Below are 16,554 nucleotides of genomic sequence, written 5' to 3'. Positions count from 1 at the left end.
CTGTCATTGAGTGGCATGGAGCTGCTGCAGCTTTCAGCATGCCTCCCCCCCGCACAAAGAGCCAGCGCCGGAGGCACGTGCCCCTTTTTCCCTCCTTTGTCTCGGCCCTGCTTCTAACCACTGCACTCTGTACACTGGGCCATATATGACATACTCCTCACCAATGACCATTGAACTGTATATGCTGGGCTGCATATGCCATGATCCTGACACCTGCACTCTGTATCTTGAGCCATATATGACATAATCCTGAACAATACACCCTGTCCCCTGAGCAGTATATGACATAATCCTGACCACTGCAGTCTATATGGGAGGAGTATGTGATATACTCCTGACCACTACACTCTGTATGCTGAAATGTATTTATATACTCCTGACCACTGCACTCTGCTGAAATGTATATGATATACACCTGACCACTGCACTCTGTATGCTGAAATGTATATGAGATATGCCTGACCATTGCACTCTGTACCCTGGGCTGTATATAATATACTCCTGACCATTGCACTCTGTACACTGGGCTGCATATGATATACTCCTGACCACTACACTCTGTACCCTGGGCTTTATATAATATACTCCTGACCACTGCACTCTGTACACTGGGCTGTTATGATATACCCCTGACCACTGCACTCTGTAACCTGGGCTGTATGATATACCCCTGACCACTGCACTCTGTACCCTGGGCTGTATATGATATACTCCTGACCACTACACACTGGGCTGTATATAATATACTCCTGACCGCTGCACTCTGTACCTTGGGCTGTATATAATATACTCCTGACCACTACACTCTGTACACTGGGCTGTATATAATATACTCCTGACTGCTGCACTCTGTACACTGGGCTGTATATGATATACTCCTGACCACTACACTCTGTACACTGGGCTGTATATAATATACTCCTGACTGCTGCACTCTGTACACTGGGCTGTATATAATATACTCCTGACTGCTGCACTCTGTACCTTTGGCTTTATATAATATACTCCTGACCACTACTCTACACTAAAGTGTCGCCTATGTACAATTTTTAACAATTTGTCCCACAATGTCCCGAGAATCACAGCGTAAAGTGTAAATGTGTTTGGGTGCGGGCACAGGGAGACCAATCAGTGTCTGGATTTGGGCTGTAAGTGGCCAGTGAGCACATAGTAATCAACAGTGGGCGAGTATCAGAGAACGCTCAGGGAGAGGCTTTCTTGCTCTACCTGTTTAACTCCCTTTCACCGTTGTCACCTCCCATCCCTCTTTTCACCCCCCATTCCTCCTTTCACCCCCCGCCCCCCCCCCCCCCCCCCGCGCAGTGGTACAGACTTTTCAGTATTAAAGCACATGGTGAGGAGGTGACATATCTCCTCCCAGCTGCCTATCAACCCCCCTCTGACAACCGATCCGCTGTGATGGAAGAGTTCCATTTTTGTCAATGATTGTGCTGAGGTTTGTGTCTGTTTGACTCGTGGCACAGTCATTAACCGCATGCCGCCCAGCCACTGTACATATACGGCGGCAGGGCGGCACTCGCAGGCAAAACCACATTTTAAAACGTGTGTTTTGTAAACAAATAGGGGGCGCTCGCGAGGCGCGCCACCGCCCTATTTGTCCCGCGGATCACCGTCGCAGATGTCAGTCGCCGGGTCACAGCCGCTCCTTAGCGGCTATGTCCCGGCGATCGGCGGCAAACATTGACAGACAGCACAGCTGCAGTAGCTGTGCTGTCTGTCACTTCCCTGTCAGCTCGAGGATGAGCTGATCGAGAAAGAACAGTTTCTCGATCAGCCTTGTCCCGCCCAGTACACGCCCCCTAGTAAAACACTCCCCTCACTCCTATAACCCTTCCCTGCGAAATAAAGTTAACCCCTTCCTCCCCATTGCCATTAGTACAGTGTCAGTTTTTTTTTTTTTGCACTGATCCCTGTATTAGTGTTTTTGGGGATGTCAGTGACCCCAAGTCAGTACCCCCCAATGTCAGAATGTCCGCCGCAGTCCCGCCCTAAGTCGCTGGTCGCTGCCATAAGTCCCTGATCGCCGCCATAATTCGCTGATCGCCACCATTATTAGTATAAAAAAAAACCTAAAAATCCCACTATCTTTCCCGCCATTTGTAAACGCTATAACTTTCACGTAAACCAATTAATTTACACGTATTGGTTTTTTTTTTAGCAAAGACATGTCGCAGAATGCATTTTCGCAGAAATTTATGACTAAATTTGATTTTTGCATTTTTTTTTACTGGACATGTTTTATAGCAAAAAGTCCAAAATATTGTTTTTTTTTCCTCAAAATTGTCATTTTTTTTTTTTATAGCGCAAAAAATAAAAACCGCACAGGCGATCAAATACCACCGAAAGAAAGCTCAATTTGTGGGGAAAAAAAGGATGTAAATTTCATTTATGTACCTTATTGCATGACCGCGCAATTGTCCGTTAAACTAGCGCAGCGCTGTATAGCAGAAAAATGGCGTAAATTGCAGTATTTATACCATAGTTTGTAGACGCTATAACTTCCACACAAAGCAATCAATATACACTTATTGGGATTTTGTTTACCAAAAACATGTAGCAGAATACATTTTGGCCTAAATTTATAACCAATTTTGAGTTTACTATATATTTTTATAGCTGAAAATAAAAAATATTGTTTTTCTTCAAAATTTTTGGCCTTTTTTTGTTTATAGCGTGAAAAATAAAAAGCGCACAGGTGATCAAATTACACCGAAAGAAAGCTCTACTTGTGTGAAAAAAAGGACGTAAATTTCGTTTGGGTGCAGCATTGCATGACCGCGCAATTATCAGTTGAATTAGTGCAGCGCCGAGTAGCAAAAAGAGGCCTGGTCATTAAGGGGGGTAAATCCTCTGGAGCTCAAGTGGTTAAACACATTTTGTACATACAAGGATTGTGGAACATGTTATCATGTAGACCAGCGTTTTTCAACCTTTTTACCTTGGAGGAACCCTTGGCAGAAAGTTTGAGATCTGGGGGGGAACCCCTGAAAAAAAACTTTTCAGATCTACAGCTCTGGGAACATTGGATCTGATCAGTGAGCTGTAGATATGTCAATAATTAACAAACAAATGCAGAGCAGTGCAGGGAAGCTGCTGTTGTAACATGCCTTTTCTCTTTGATCCCTGCCAGCCTTCCTCTCGTCCATCCCAGGTGGTATCACATACAAGATCCTGGGACAGACAGAAGAGGAGGACCTGTGGGGAACAGTGCAGTAATTTACAGTATGCTTCCCTGCACCGCCCTATAAATCCATAACACAAGGTTTCTCAAATGGGTTTCCACTGCAAATCAATACTGTGATGGAGGTATATCTACCCAATGTTGTCTTCAATACACACTGACAGTGCTCATTGATACCTGATGCCTCCTCTGTAGTTGTGGATCCTGTGAACACAAGAAGAGTGCAGAGAGCGGGAACACGGGGCTGGATCAGGCGGTGACATCCTGTGTATGGCAGTGGTGAATGCAGACTGTGGAGGGGGAAGCAGAATGGATGGAAGTAGCAAATGGTGACTTCCAGTGTAATAGCAGTGCTGAATGTAGACTGCAGCGAGGGGGAGCAGATCGTAGGAGCACATCGGTGGATGAGACAGAATGTAGCGGGAGGTGAGATAATAGTAGCTGAGTCTCATCCAGCTGTTACTTGTTGCACAGTCATTAAAGACATTTTGTAAATACAAGGATTGTGGAACATGTTTTTATGTAGACCAGTGTGTCTCAACTTTTTTTTTACTTTGGAGGAACCTTTGGCAAGAAGCTTGAGAGTTCTGGGAACCCCTGGAAAAAAAACTTTTCAGATCTACAGCTTTGGGAACATTGGATCTGATCAGTGAGCTGTAGATATGTCAATAATTAACAAACAAATGCAGAGCAGTGCAGGGAAGCTGCTGTTGTAACATGCCTTTTCTCCTTGATCCCTGCCAGCCTTCCTCTCCTCCATCCCAGGTGGTATCGGATACAGTTGTGTTCAAAATAATAGCAGTGTGTTTAAAAAAGTGAATAAAGCTGAAAATCCTTCTGATAGCTTTTATTTCCATACACACAAATGCATTGGGAACACTACACATTCTATTCCAAATCAAAACATGAAGAAAAATAGATCAAATTTGTGTTTTTCCTCTAAAAAAATTGAAGAAAAGTGAATATTAGACTGTTAAAAAAAATAGCAGTGTTTGTATTCTTCTTTACAAACTCAAACATTCACTATATAAACTGAAAAATGTTTGAAGATTTTGCTTTCCTTTGAATCACTTAATGAATATTTAGTTGTATAAGCACTGTTTCTGAGAACTGCTGTACATCTGTGTTGCATGGAGTCAACCAACTTCTGGCACCTGTGAACAGGTATTCCAGCCCAGGATGATTGGACTACATTCCACAGTTCTTCTCCATTTCTTGGTTTTGCCTCAGAAACGGCATTTTTGATGTCACCCCACAAGTTTTCTATTGGATTAAGATCCGGGGATTGGGCTGGCCACTCCATAACGTCAATCTTGTTGGTCTGGAACCAAGATGTTGCACGTTTACTGGTGTGTTTGGGGTCGTTGTCTTGTTGGAACACCCATTTCAAGGGCATTTCCTCTTCAGCATAAGGCAGCATGACCTCTTCAAGTATTCTGATGTATTCAAAGTGATCCATGATCCCTGGTATGCGATAAATAGGCCCAACACCGTAGTATGAGAAACATCCCCATATCATGATGCTTGCGCAACCATGCTTCACTGTCTTCACAGTGTACTGTGGCTTGAATTCAGTGTTTGGGGGTCGTCTGACAAACTGTCTCCGGCCACTAGACCCAAAAAGAACAATCTTACTTTCATCAGTCCACAAAATGTTGCGCCATTTCTCTTTAGGCCAGTCAATGTGCTCTTTGGCAAATTGTAACCTCTTCAGCACGTCTTTTTTTCAACAGTGGGACTTTGCGGGGGCTTCTTGCAGATAGCTTGGCTTCACATAGGCATCTTCTAATTGTAACAGTACTCACAGGGAACTTTACACCTTCTTTCATCTTCCTGGAGCTGATTGTTGGCTGAGTCCTTGCCATTTTGGCTATTCTTCTATCCATTCGAATGGTAGTTTTTCGCTTTCTTCCATGTCTTTCAGGTTTTGGTTGCCATTTTAAAGCATTTGCGATCATTTTAGCTGAGCAGCCTATCATTTTCTGCACTTCTTTATATGTTTTCCCCTCTCCAAACAACTTTTTAATCAAGGTACGCTGTTCTTCTGAACAATGTCTGGAACGACCCATTTTCCTCAGAATTTCAGAGAGAAATGCACTGTAACCAGCATGTACAACATTTGCTGCCTTCCTTCCTTAAATAAGGGCAATAATTGCCACCTGTTTTTCAAAGAATGAATGACCTCACTAATAGAACTCCACACTGCTATTATTTTGAACATGCCCCTTTCAATTAGTGATTCAATTACACAGAATCAGCAGCATGCATTTCATGACTGTTGGGTCTGTTGGATTTCTAACACTCTACTACACCTGCTAGTAAATTATTTTCCATGTAGAACTATCATTTCTACCAAAAACAGTGACTGATCAGGTTAGTGATGCCTGACTACTATTATTTTCAACACAACTGTACAAGATCCTGGGACAGACAGAAGAGGAGGACCTGTGTGGAACAGTGCAGTAGTTAACAGTATGCACGCCCTGTGCGCTCCCAGCACATGTTGGTGTCTCACGGAAAGGTCCCAAACTCCCCTTGCGATCGGGACCTTTTTCCGATCATGTGGCCGCCAAGACAGCGAATTATGGTGGTCACATGACCCTAAAACCCCGCCCTGCCTTCCGGCCTATGAAATCCCTTAAAGGCCCGGGAAGCGGCTGCATATTTGTGCACCATTTGGAAACACATATGTGCTGAGAGCATGTGCCCTGCGCGCTCCCAGCACATGTGCCGGTGTCTCGATGTCTCGACAGAAAGGTCTCGATCTCCCCTTGTGATCGGGAGCTCTTCCAATCATGTGATAGTGAATCATGGCGGTCACATGACCCTAAAACCCCACCCCGCCTCCTGGCGTCTGAAACCCCTTAAAGGGCTGGTGTGAAGAAGTTAAAGACATTTTGTATTGTTGAACATGTGATCATGTAGACCAGCGTTTCTCAACCTTTTTACCTTGGAGGGACCTTTGGCAAGAAGCTTGAGATTTCCGTGAACCCCTGCAAATAAAATGTCAGATCTGCAGCTCTGGGAACATTGGATCTGATCAGGAAGCTGGAGATAAAAACAAATGCAGAGCAGCGCAGGGAAGCTGCTGTTGTAATTTAGTATGCTTCCCTGTACTGCTCTGTAAATCCATACTGGGATTCCACTGCAAACCAATATTGTGACGGAGGTATATCCACCCAATGTTGTTTTCAATACTAACAGTGCATGTTAATACCAGACTAATCAAAGAATCGCACCTCCTGATCCAGCCGTTGGGTCACACAGTCTATGATCAATGCTGCCATAGGAAGTCACCTCCCCCTTCAGCTCCTGCACTACTCCTGATGCCTGAACTACAGAGGAGGCATCAGGTATCAATGTGTGTTGACGATTCTGACTATCAGCTTGCATTGAGAACAACACCAGATACAACACTTGGAGGTGAACATCCATCACAATGTTGATTTGTGGTGGAACCCCTGGGGACTTCTCGTGGAGAAACACTGACATAGACAGTGAGTGCGCTCAAGTTTAAAGCCCCCCACACTGTTGGCTCAGTTTCACGATACCCAAACTCACTGGGGCTCACTGCCCATTTTTTTCTCCTCTGGGTACCCAAAACTGAACCTACTGAGGAAAAAGGATGACTATGACCCTACCTGGAGCACACTGGTGGAACCCCTGGATATGACAGTAGAGCTGTGAGAGGCCAGAAATCTGCTTTAGGACTGGACACAATATGGATTCTTCTTCATCTCAGTCCTGGTTATGGTATTGCCAGTTGGGTATCAGAGTATCGGCAACCACAGGGACTCAATATTTTACAGGTATGGCCAATGGTGGGAATTGCCAAACACCACATTACGCTGCTCTGGGAAACCTTCCTACCTACAATGGTGGAGCCATTTGTCACAGAGACCAGCACAACCCTTCTGGAGAAGAATAAGTGCACCCCAAGACATCGTCAAAGGGGAGCTTTGCAACCTGTCAGTGGATGGCTTCCGTGGACCCCCCCTGCCATGTTTGTTGGGCTCCGCTATCCCACCTGCAAGCCAAGCACTGGCATAGTGGGTGCCACCGGGTAGAGAGGGAGAGCAGTGAACCTCTGTTCTTTGATCACCCCTAACTAGAACGAACCCAGAAGCAATGTGTATTCCATCACTTCCAGGGTCAGCACCATCATTCCAGACCGCTGTGCCTGGAGAAGCTGCAAATGGAGCTCGGTCTGCTCCCCATCAGCTTTAATAGGGGGCAGAAGATCCATGAGGGGTCTAATCCGGCAATGGTCCACCATACATCTCAGGCTCCATTGCCGCTCCTGCAGGCTTGGCATTGTTGATGGAGTGAAGGGTGATCAGTTCTCTGATCTCTCCTCCAGTGAATGAACCCAGAAGAGACGGGAACTTCATCACTTCCAGGTTCAGAGCCATCATTACCCGGTCACTGCAGTTGACTCAGCCCGATCTGTGTATTCCACCACTTCTAAGGTTAGCACCATCATTCCTGACTGCTGTGGCCAGAGAAGCACGGTCTGCTCTGCATCAGCTTTAGTGGGGTCAGAAGAGCCATGAGGGGTCTAATCCACCAATGGTTCTCCATGTATCTCAGGGCTCCATTACTGCTCCTGTAGGCCCAGGACTGGCTTGGCTGATGGAATGAAGGATGATCAGTTCTCAGATCTCCCCTGCGGTGAATGAACCCAGAAGAGATGGGAACTTCATCCCTTCCAGTTTCAGAGCCGTCATTCCCCGGTCACTGCAGCTGACTAAGCCCGATCTGTACTTGGTCAGCCACATTGGGGTCCATAGGTGACAGACCCCTGATGTCTCATTAAAGAGAACCTGTCACAACAAAATGCTATGGCATAGGGGGTTATTGGTCCATGATTTGATATAAAAAAAATTAAGTGGAAAAAAAAAAGTGGAAAGAAATAAACAAACGCTATCCCACCTGCAGGCTCAGCACTGGTATGGTGGGTACTGCCAGGTAGAGGAGAGAGTAGTGAACCTCTGTTCTCTGATCACCCCTAGAACGAACCCAGAAGCAATGTGTATTCCATCACTCCCAAGGTCAGCACCATCATTCCTGACCGCTGGGGCCGGAGAAGCTGCAAATGGAGCACGGTCTGCTCCCCATCAGCTTCAGTAGGGGCAGAGGAGCCATGAGGGGTCTAATCTGCCAATGGTCCTCCATGTATCTCGGGCTCCACTGCCAATCCTGCAGGCCCGGGACCGGCATGATTGATGGAGTGAAGGGTGATCAGTTCTCAGATCTCTCCCCTCTGGTGGATGATCCCAGAGACGGGAATGCTTCCAGGTTCAAAGTCGTCATTTCAAGCGATTTTCTGAGCTAGTCGAATGTTTTTGATTGGTTTAAAAATGGAAAACGTTGCAGTTGGCAACTAGATTCTCGGAAATCACTTCATTACATAACACCTGGCTGATATTCATTAGAGCTGGACGAACGCTTCTCACATTTGTCCAATACATTTTTAAATATAGACCTCTATGTGTTTTTGAACGCCGACACCACAAAATCCACTCAGCCAATGACAGGTGAGGATGTCATTTTTATTCTTCTCCTGCTATCAATGGCCAACCCGGTCCCGGTCCCACACTTCATCCACGTCTTTGGTGACCTCTGACCTCCTTATGAACTGTTTCTTCCATGATGAAGATCAGCCATGCAGTATATCTGAGGTGTATATCAGGGTGTGCTTCTTCCCCACATGAGAGCTGGGATGTCCAGCAACATTCATCTAGAAGATATTTCCCGCACTCAAGGCACTAATACACCTGCAGGTTTGTGTGGGACCCGGCTGTACAGGAAGACAGGACTTCAGTCATGCACATTTCCTTCACTCGGGACAGGAATGTGGCTTCTCCCCATGTGCAGTCTCTGATGTGTGAAAAGATGCGACTTCCTTGAAAAACATTTCCCGCACTAAGGACAAGAATACAGCTTCTCACCCGTGTGAGACCTCTGATGTATGACAATATCTGATTCTTGTACAAAACATTTCCCGCACTCAGGACAGGAATACGGCTTCTCACCCGTGTGAGACCTCTGATGTATGACAATATCTGATTCTTGTACAAAACATTTCCCGCACTCAGGACAGGAATACGGCTTCTCCCCCCTATGCAATCTCTGATGTCTGTCAAGATGCCACTTAACTGAAAAACATTTTCCGCACTCAGGACAAGAATACGGTCTCTCCCCCGTGTGAGATCTCTGATGTCTGACAAGTTCTGATTTTTGTGCAAAACATTTCCCGCACTCAGGACAGTTATATGGCTTATAACCTGTGTGTGATCTTTGATGATAACAAAGATTAGACCTATTTGAAAAACATTTTCCGCACTCATGACAAGAATACGGTTTCTCGCCCGTGTGCAATCTCTGATGATTATAAAGACTGGACTTATGTGAAAAAAATTTTCCGCACTCAGGACAGGAAAGTGGCTTTTCCCCCGTGTGAGACCTCTGATGTCTGTAAAGATGTGGCTTATGTGAAAAACATTTCCTGCACTCAGGACAGGAATATGGTTTCTCACCCGTGTGCGATCTCTGATGTAAGGAAAGCTGTGACTTAACTGAAAAACATTTCCCGCACTCAGAACAGAAAAATGGATACTCCCCAGTATGTGATCTCTGATGATTAAAAAGACTGGACTTATCTGAAAAACATTTCCCGCACTCAGGACAGGAATGTGGCTTCTCCCCCGTGTGCGATCTCTGATGTCTGTAAAGATTGGACTTGTCTGAAAAACATTTTCCGCATTCAAGACAGGAAAAAGGCTTCTCCCCTCTGTGATACTTTTGATGTCTGTTAAAACAGGACTTGTCTGAAAAACATTTTCTGCACTCAGGACAGGAATACGGCCTCTCCCCCATGTGAGACCTCTGATGTATGACAAGACGTGATTTTTTTCCAAAACATTTCCCGCACTCAGAACAGGAATATGGCTTCTCACCCGTGTGCGATCTCTGATGCATAACAAGATCTGATTTTTGTACAAAACATTTCCCGCACTCAGGGCAGGAATGTGGCTTCTCACCCGTGTGAGATCTTTTATGCACATTAAGACCGGATTTAAAACGGAAACATTTCCCGCACTCAGTACAGGAGAACCTCTTCCCTGTTGGAAGGCCAGCCCGGTCCCGCACAGTCTGAGGTTCCTCAGGATACAAGGAATCCGATGGGCCATCTACACTGGGTGGTGCCGGATGGACATTGGAGGGAGCCGGGTTTTCTCCTGGACTATACTGTGTGATGTCCTCATCTTCTACTTTCCAGTCTGGAGACAAAGTGAGACAATCCTCGGAGGTTTTCCTCATCTCCCGGCCATGGTCTAAAATACAAAAACGTATAAAAAAAGATTACTAGACAGGAACTGATTGGTTCCCCCAAACCAGGACTCCACCCACATTAGGCAGCTTGGTCTCTGAGGAGCTTACAATTCCACCCTCAAGGGAACTAGGAAATGGGTCAGTGACTAATCAGTAAGCAGTATGGGCGGAGGAATGGATTTAGTGTTCATGACCCACCTGTGCTGATCTCTGTAGGAGTGTCCTCCTCTATAAATGTCCCCGTTATTCCATCCTCCTCCATAGACTGCTGATCATCCCTCACATACGCCTCTTCTTCTTCTGATTTCACCTCAACTTTTATATCTGTCAGATCTTCACCCTAAACCAAGAGAAGGAGAGAAAATATCATCTGTAAAATACAAACTTTAAAATTGTGACATCACATAAAAAAAATGCACACATCCTCTCTACAAGTCCATGTTCTAGATGCTCCATCCCACCAACCTTGCAACAATGAGGGATGGTGTGACCTTCTTCCTGTGTGGAATCTCGGGAATACAGAGGACGGGGACATCTCTCTAGTGGGTTCCTGGTATTAGGTGGCTCCATCATATCCTTGTGTCCTTCTGAAAACTCCTCCATCACTCCATACTCCTCATCCTCCTCTTTATACTCTTCTTTGACAACAATATTATCATCTCCGAGGATTCCACTCTTCAATATATTATAAAACATTAATTGTATAACTATATATATTATTTATAAATATAACTACCAGAGATTGTCAACCACCTACCTGATGATGGTGAGGGATGGTGTGACCTTCCTGTGTGGAATCCCGGGAGTACAGTAGACGGGGACAATTCTCTGGTGGGTTTCTGTAGCTGGATGACTCCACCATGGTGTCCTGGTACAGATCTTTGTGTCCCTTTGGAATCTCTGACTCCTCCATCCCCCCATTCTCATCCTCCTCCTCTTTTATCTCTTCTTTGACCTCAACTTTAGACTCTCTCAGGTTTCCACTCTGAATATATAATAAAAATGACATCAATGGTAACAATGCAGATAATGTACAGATCCTAATGATACTATCAGTGATTGTTCCTCATCTACCTGATGATGGTGAGGGATGGTGTGACCTTCCTGTGTGGAATCCCGGGAATACAGAGGACGGGGACATCTCTCTGGTGGGTTCCCATGATTGGATCCATCTACCTGATGATGTTGAGGGATGGTGTGACCTTCCTGAGTGGAATCCCGGGAATACAGAGGACGGGGACATCTCTCTGGTGGGTTTCCATGACTGGATCCATCTACCTGATGATGGTGTGGGATGGTGTGACCTTCCTGTGTGGAATCCCGGGAATACAGAGGACGGGGATATCTCTCTGGTGGGTTTGGGTTACTTGGTGGCTCCATCATGATATCCTTGTGTCTTTAAGAATGCTCCATCATCACTCCATACGCCTCTTTCTCTCGTATAACATCAATATTATCCTTCCCGAGGATTCCACTCTGAAGACATAATAAGACATTCATCGTAACAAACATGCTGTGTATACATCATAACAACCAATAATTGTCAAATATCTACTTGATCCTGGTGGGGGACGGTGTGAATGAATATCTGAGACTGGGACCATGAACCAATTTACTACAATTAACAATTTTTCCCTCTTAACGTCTATTTGAATATTATAGAATACATACAAACATATTCCACAAGTCATATAATCTGTTAGTATAGAAGGTGATTGGAAATTTGATTGGTGATTGGATTGAAATTTGACATCTCCACAATGAGGAGAATGTTCCGGCCCCAGAAGTGGGGGAATGTTCTACCCCTGAAGGGGTTAATCTGGGTTCCCACACTATATATGTGTGTATCATCATCTGCTGGAGATAAAAGATATCACATTGACTATGGAGGAAGAGGACGGACGTGACAGCAGAGGAGGAGGACGGGCGTGACGGCGAAGGAAGAGGACGGGCGTGACGGCGAAGGAAGAGGACGGGCGTGACGGCGAAGGAAGAGGACGGGCGTGACGGCGGAGGAAGAGGACGGACGTGAAGATGGAGGAAGAGGACGGACGTGAAGGTGGAGGAAGAGGACAGACGTGAAGGTGGAGGAAGAGGACGGACGTGAAGGTGGAGGAAGAGGACGGACGTGAAGGTGGAGGAAGAGGACGGACGTGAAGGTGGAGGAAGAGGACGGACGTGAAGGTGGAGGAAGAGGACAGACGTGAAGGTGGAGGAAGAGGACAGACGTGACGGTGGAGGAAGAGGACAGACGTGACGGTGGAGGAAGAGGACAGACGTGACGGTGGAGGAAGAGGACAGACGTGACGGTGGAGGAAGAGGACAGACGTGACGGTGGAGGAAGAGGACGGATAGACGTGAAGGTGGAGGAAGAGGACGGACGTGAAGGTGGAGGAAGAGGACGGACGTGTAGATGGAGGAAGAGGACGGACGTGTAGATGGAGGAAGAGGACGGACGTGTAGATGGAGGAAGAAGACGGACGTGTAGATGGAGGAAGAAGACGGACGTGTAGATGGAGGAAGAAGACGGACGTGTAGGTGGAGGAAGAAGACGGACGTGTAGGTGGAGGAAGAAGACGGACGTGTAGGTGGAGGAAGAAGACGGACGTGAAGGTGGAGGAAGAAGACGGACGTGAAGGTGGAGGAAGAAGACGGACGTGAAGGTGGAGGAAGAGGACGGACGTGAAGATGGAGGAAGAGGTTGGACGTGAAGATGGAGGAAGAGGACGGACGTGAAGATGGAGGAAGAAGACGGACGTGAAGATGGAGGAAGAAGACGGACGTGAAGATGGAGGAAGAAGACGGACGTGAAGATGGAGGAAGAAGACGGACGTGAAGATGGAGGAAGATGATGGACGTGAAGGTGGAGGAAGAGGACAGACGTGACGATGGAGGAAGAGGATGGACATTGTGTTAGGACCCAGATGTTGCAGAGTTCCCCTTTAAACTCTAACACTTCTAGCAGCCTGTGTTTGTAATAGCAAAGTTACGTTTGTAAGAAGTTTTCTATAACTCACTTAGCAGATAAGGGCACGAGCCGTCTGTTGGGTCAAAACAGAGCTGTTTTTAATAAATCAGTTGTTTTCCCCAGAACTCCATCTCCGGAGTTTCCTGGTTTTCCAAAATTGCTACTACAACATAACGATGGAGGAAGAAGATGAACATAACGATGGAGGAAGAGGACGGACGTGACTATGGAGGAAGAGGCCGGACATGATGATGGATGAAGAGGACAACACAATAGGGGGGTAAATATAAAATCAGATCTTATTACCTCCTCTGCTGCCACTTCCAGCAATGTCTCCTCTCTACTTCATCCCGACTCACCTCTCACCTGGAACTTCCTTTTTATACCTGACATCACTTCCTGTCTTCCATAGAGACTTCCGGTCTGTGTAGACGTGAGATAGTCTTGTGGAGCTCAGAGGAACTGCAACTCTTCATTATTCTGTCCCACATCTTCACCTCCCCAGCCCCCCTTTCTGTCCCTCCTCATTTTATTTTTTTCCATAAAGAATATACTGTATATATACGGCTCAAAAAAATGAAAGGAAGACTTTGAATACCCATCAGATCTGAAAGGGGAAAACTCTCCTTCTGAATCTCCTACATAGTTAGTCTGGGTGAGAAAAGACAAAAATCCATCCAGTTCAACCATAAAAAAAGCCCAATCCGATACCCACAGTGGATCCAGAGGAAGGCAAAAACCCCATCAAAGCATGATCCAATTGGCTCCTGCAGGGGAAAAAAATCCTTCCTGATCCCCTGAGAGGCAGTCGGATATTCCCTGGATCAACTTTCCCTATAAATGTTATATCCAGTTATATTCTGTGTATCCAAGAAAGAATCCAGGACTTTCCTACAGTAATCCACTGAGCTACCACAACCAACTCTTGAGGGAGTCTATTCCACATTCTCACAGCTCTTACTGCGAAGAAACCTTTCCGTGTTTGGAGATTACATTTCTTTTCCTCCAGACGTAAACAGCGCCCCCTTATCCTCTGTGATGACCTCAGGGTGAATAACTCTACACCGAGTTCACTATATGAACCACTGATGTATTTATACATGGAGATCATATCCCCCTTATGTATTATACATGGAGATCATATCCCCCCTTATGTATTATACACGGAGATCATATCCCCCTTATGTATTATACACGGTGATCATATCCCCCCTTATGTATTATACACGGTGATCATATCCCGCCTTATGTATTATACACGGTGATCATATCCCCCCTTATGTATTATACACGGAGATCATATCCCCCCTTATGTATTATACACGGAGATCATATCCCCCCTTATGTATTATACACGGAGATCATATCCCCCTCTTATGTATTATACACGGTGATCATATCCCCCTCTTATGTATTATACACGGTGATCATATCCCCCTCTTATGTATTATACACGGTGATCATATCCCCCCTTATGTATTATACACGGCGATCATATCCCCCCTTATGTATTATACACGGAGATCACATCCCCCCTTATGTATTATACACGGTGATCACATCCCCCCTTATGTATTATACACTGTGATCACATCCCCCCTTATGTATTATACACGGAGATCACATCCCCCTCTTATGTATTATACACGGAGATCACATCCCCCCTTATGTATTATACACGGTGATCACATCCCCCCTTATGTATTATACACGGAGATCACATCCCCCCTTATGTATTATACACGGTGATCACATCCCCCCTTATGTATTATACACGGAGATCACATCCCCCCTTATGTATTATACACGGAGATCACATCCCCCCTTATGTATTATACACGGAGATCACATCCCCCCTTATGTATTATACACGGAGATCATATCCCCCTCTTATGTATTATACACGGTGATCATATCCCCCCTTATGTATTATACACGGAGATCATATCCCCCCTTATGTATTATACACGGAGATCATATCCCCCCCTTATGTATTATACACGGTGATCATATCCCCCTTATGTATTATACACGGAGATCATATCCCCCCTTATGTATTATACACGGAGATCATATCCCCCCCCTTATGTATTATACACGGAGATCATATCCCCCCTTATGTATTATACACGGAGATCATATCCCCCCATATGTATTATACATGGCGATCATATCCCCCCTTATGTATTATACACGGAGATCATAACCTCCCTTTATGTATTATACATGGTGGTCATATCCCCCTTATGTATTATACACAGAGATCATAACCCCCCTTTATGTATTATACATGGTGATCATAACCCCCCTTTATGTATTATACACAGAGATCATAACCTCCCTTTATGTATTATACATGGAGATCAAACATTTTTGCAAAATCCAAGTATACCACATCCACAGCCACCCCTCTCTCCAAGGTTTTGCTCACCTCCTCATAAAAAGAAATCAGATTTCTGTGACAACTTTCTGTCTTTCATGAGTCCATGCTGTCTGTTGCTTCAAATATTTGTTTCCAGCAAGAACTCCTCTATGTGGTCTTTTATTAAACTCTCCAGTATCTTCCCAACTATAGAAGTTACACTAACAGGTCTATAATTACTTGGGAAAGATTTGGACCCCCTTTTTAAATATTGGCCCCACATTGGCCTTACGCCAATCCAATATGTATCCTGACATGGACGGGGTGATGTGTGAGGAATGTAAGGACGTCCCATCGTTTGATGGAAATGAAAATGATTGACCTACAGAGGACTGAATTCAAAGACACCCCGAAAATCAAAGTGAAGAAATGATGCAGCAGGCGAGTCCATATTGGTGAAATGTCATTGCAGCAACTCCAAATGGTCCTCAGTAGTCTGTGTGGCCCCCACGTGCTTGTATGCATGCCTGAAAATGTCGGGGGAGGGTCTTAATAAGACCACGGATGGTGTCCTGGGAAATTTCCTCCCAGATCTGGACCAGGACATCACTGAGCTCCTGGACAGTCTGAGGTGCAACCTGGCGGCGTTGGATGAACCGAAACATGACATGCCAGAGATGTTCTATT

General features: G+C 45.5%; 1 protein-coding gene and 1 pseudogene across 2 annotated transcripts in view; one reads left to right on the top strand and one right to left on the bottom strand.

Annotated features, from left to right (window-relative positions):
* Nucleotides 1-16,554, top strand: part of LOC149464993 (uncharacterized) — a 374,728-nt gene that overhangs the window by 101,003 nt on the left and 257,171 nt on the right. The gene's annotated exons all lie outside the window — the stretch shown is intronic.
* Nucleotides 8,734-14,668, bottom strand: LOC149465000 (uncharacterized; annotated as a pseudogene). Its single transcript, XR_016312246.1, has 6 exons — nt 13,812-14,668; nt 11,612-12,013; nt 11,295-11,522; nt 11,003-11,212; nt 10,736-10,877; nt 8,734-10,539 (listed from the first exon to the last, which is right to left on the bottom strand). The product of XR_016312246.1 is annotated as an uncharacterized LOC149465000 (transcript).

The sequence above is a fragment of the Staurois parvus genome, unplaced genomic scaffold, assembly GCF_062004578.1.
Source record: "Staurois parvus isolate SC_StPar_1 unplaced genomic scaffold, SC_StPar_1.0 ptg000144l, whole genome shotgun sequence".
Lineage (NCBI taxonomy): Eukaryota > Metazoa > Chordata > Amphibia > Anura > Ranidae > Staurois > Staurois parvus.
The sequence above is the reverse complement of the archived record's forward strand: the minus strand, read 5'-3'. Positions and strand labels throughout refer to the sequence as shown.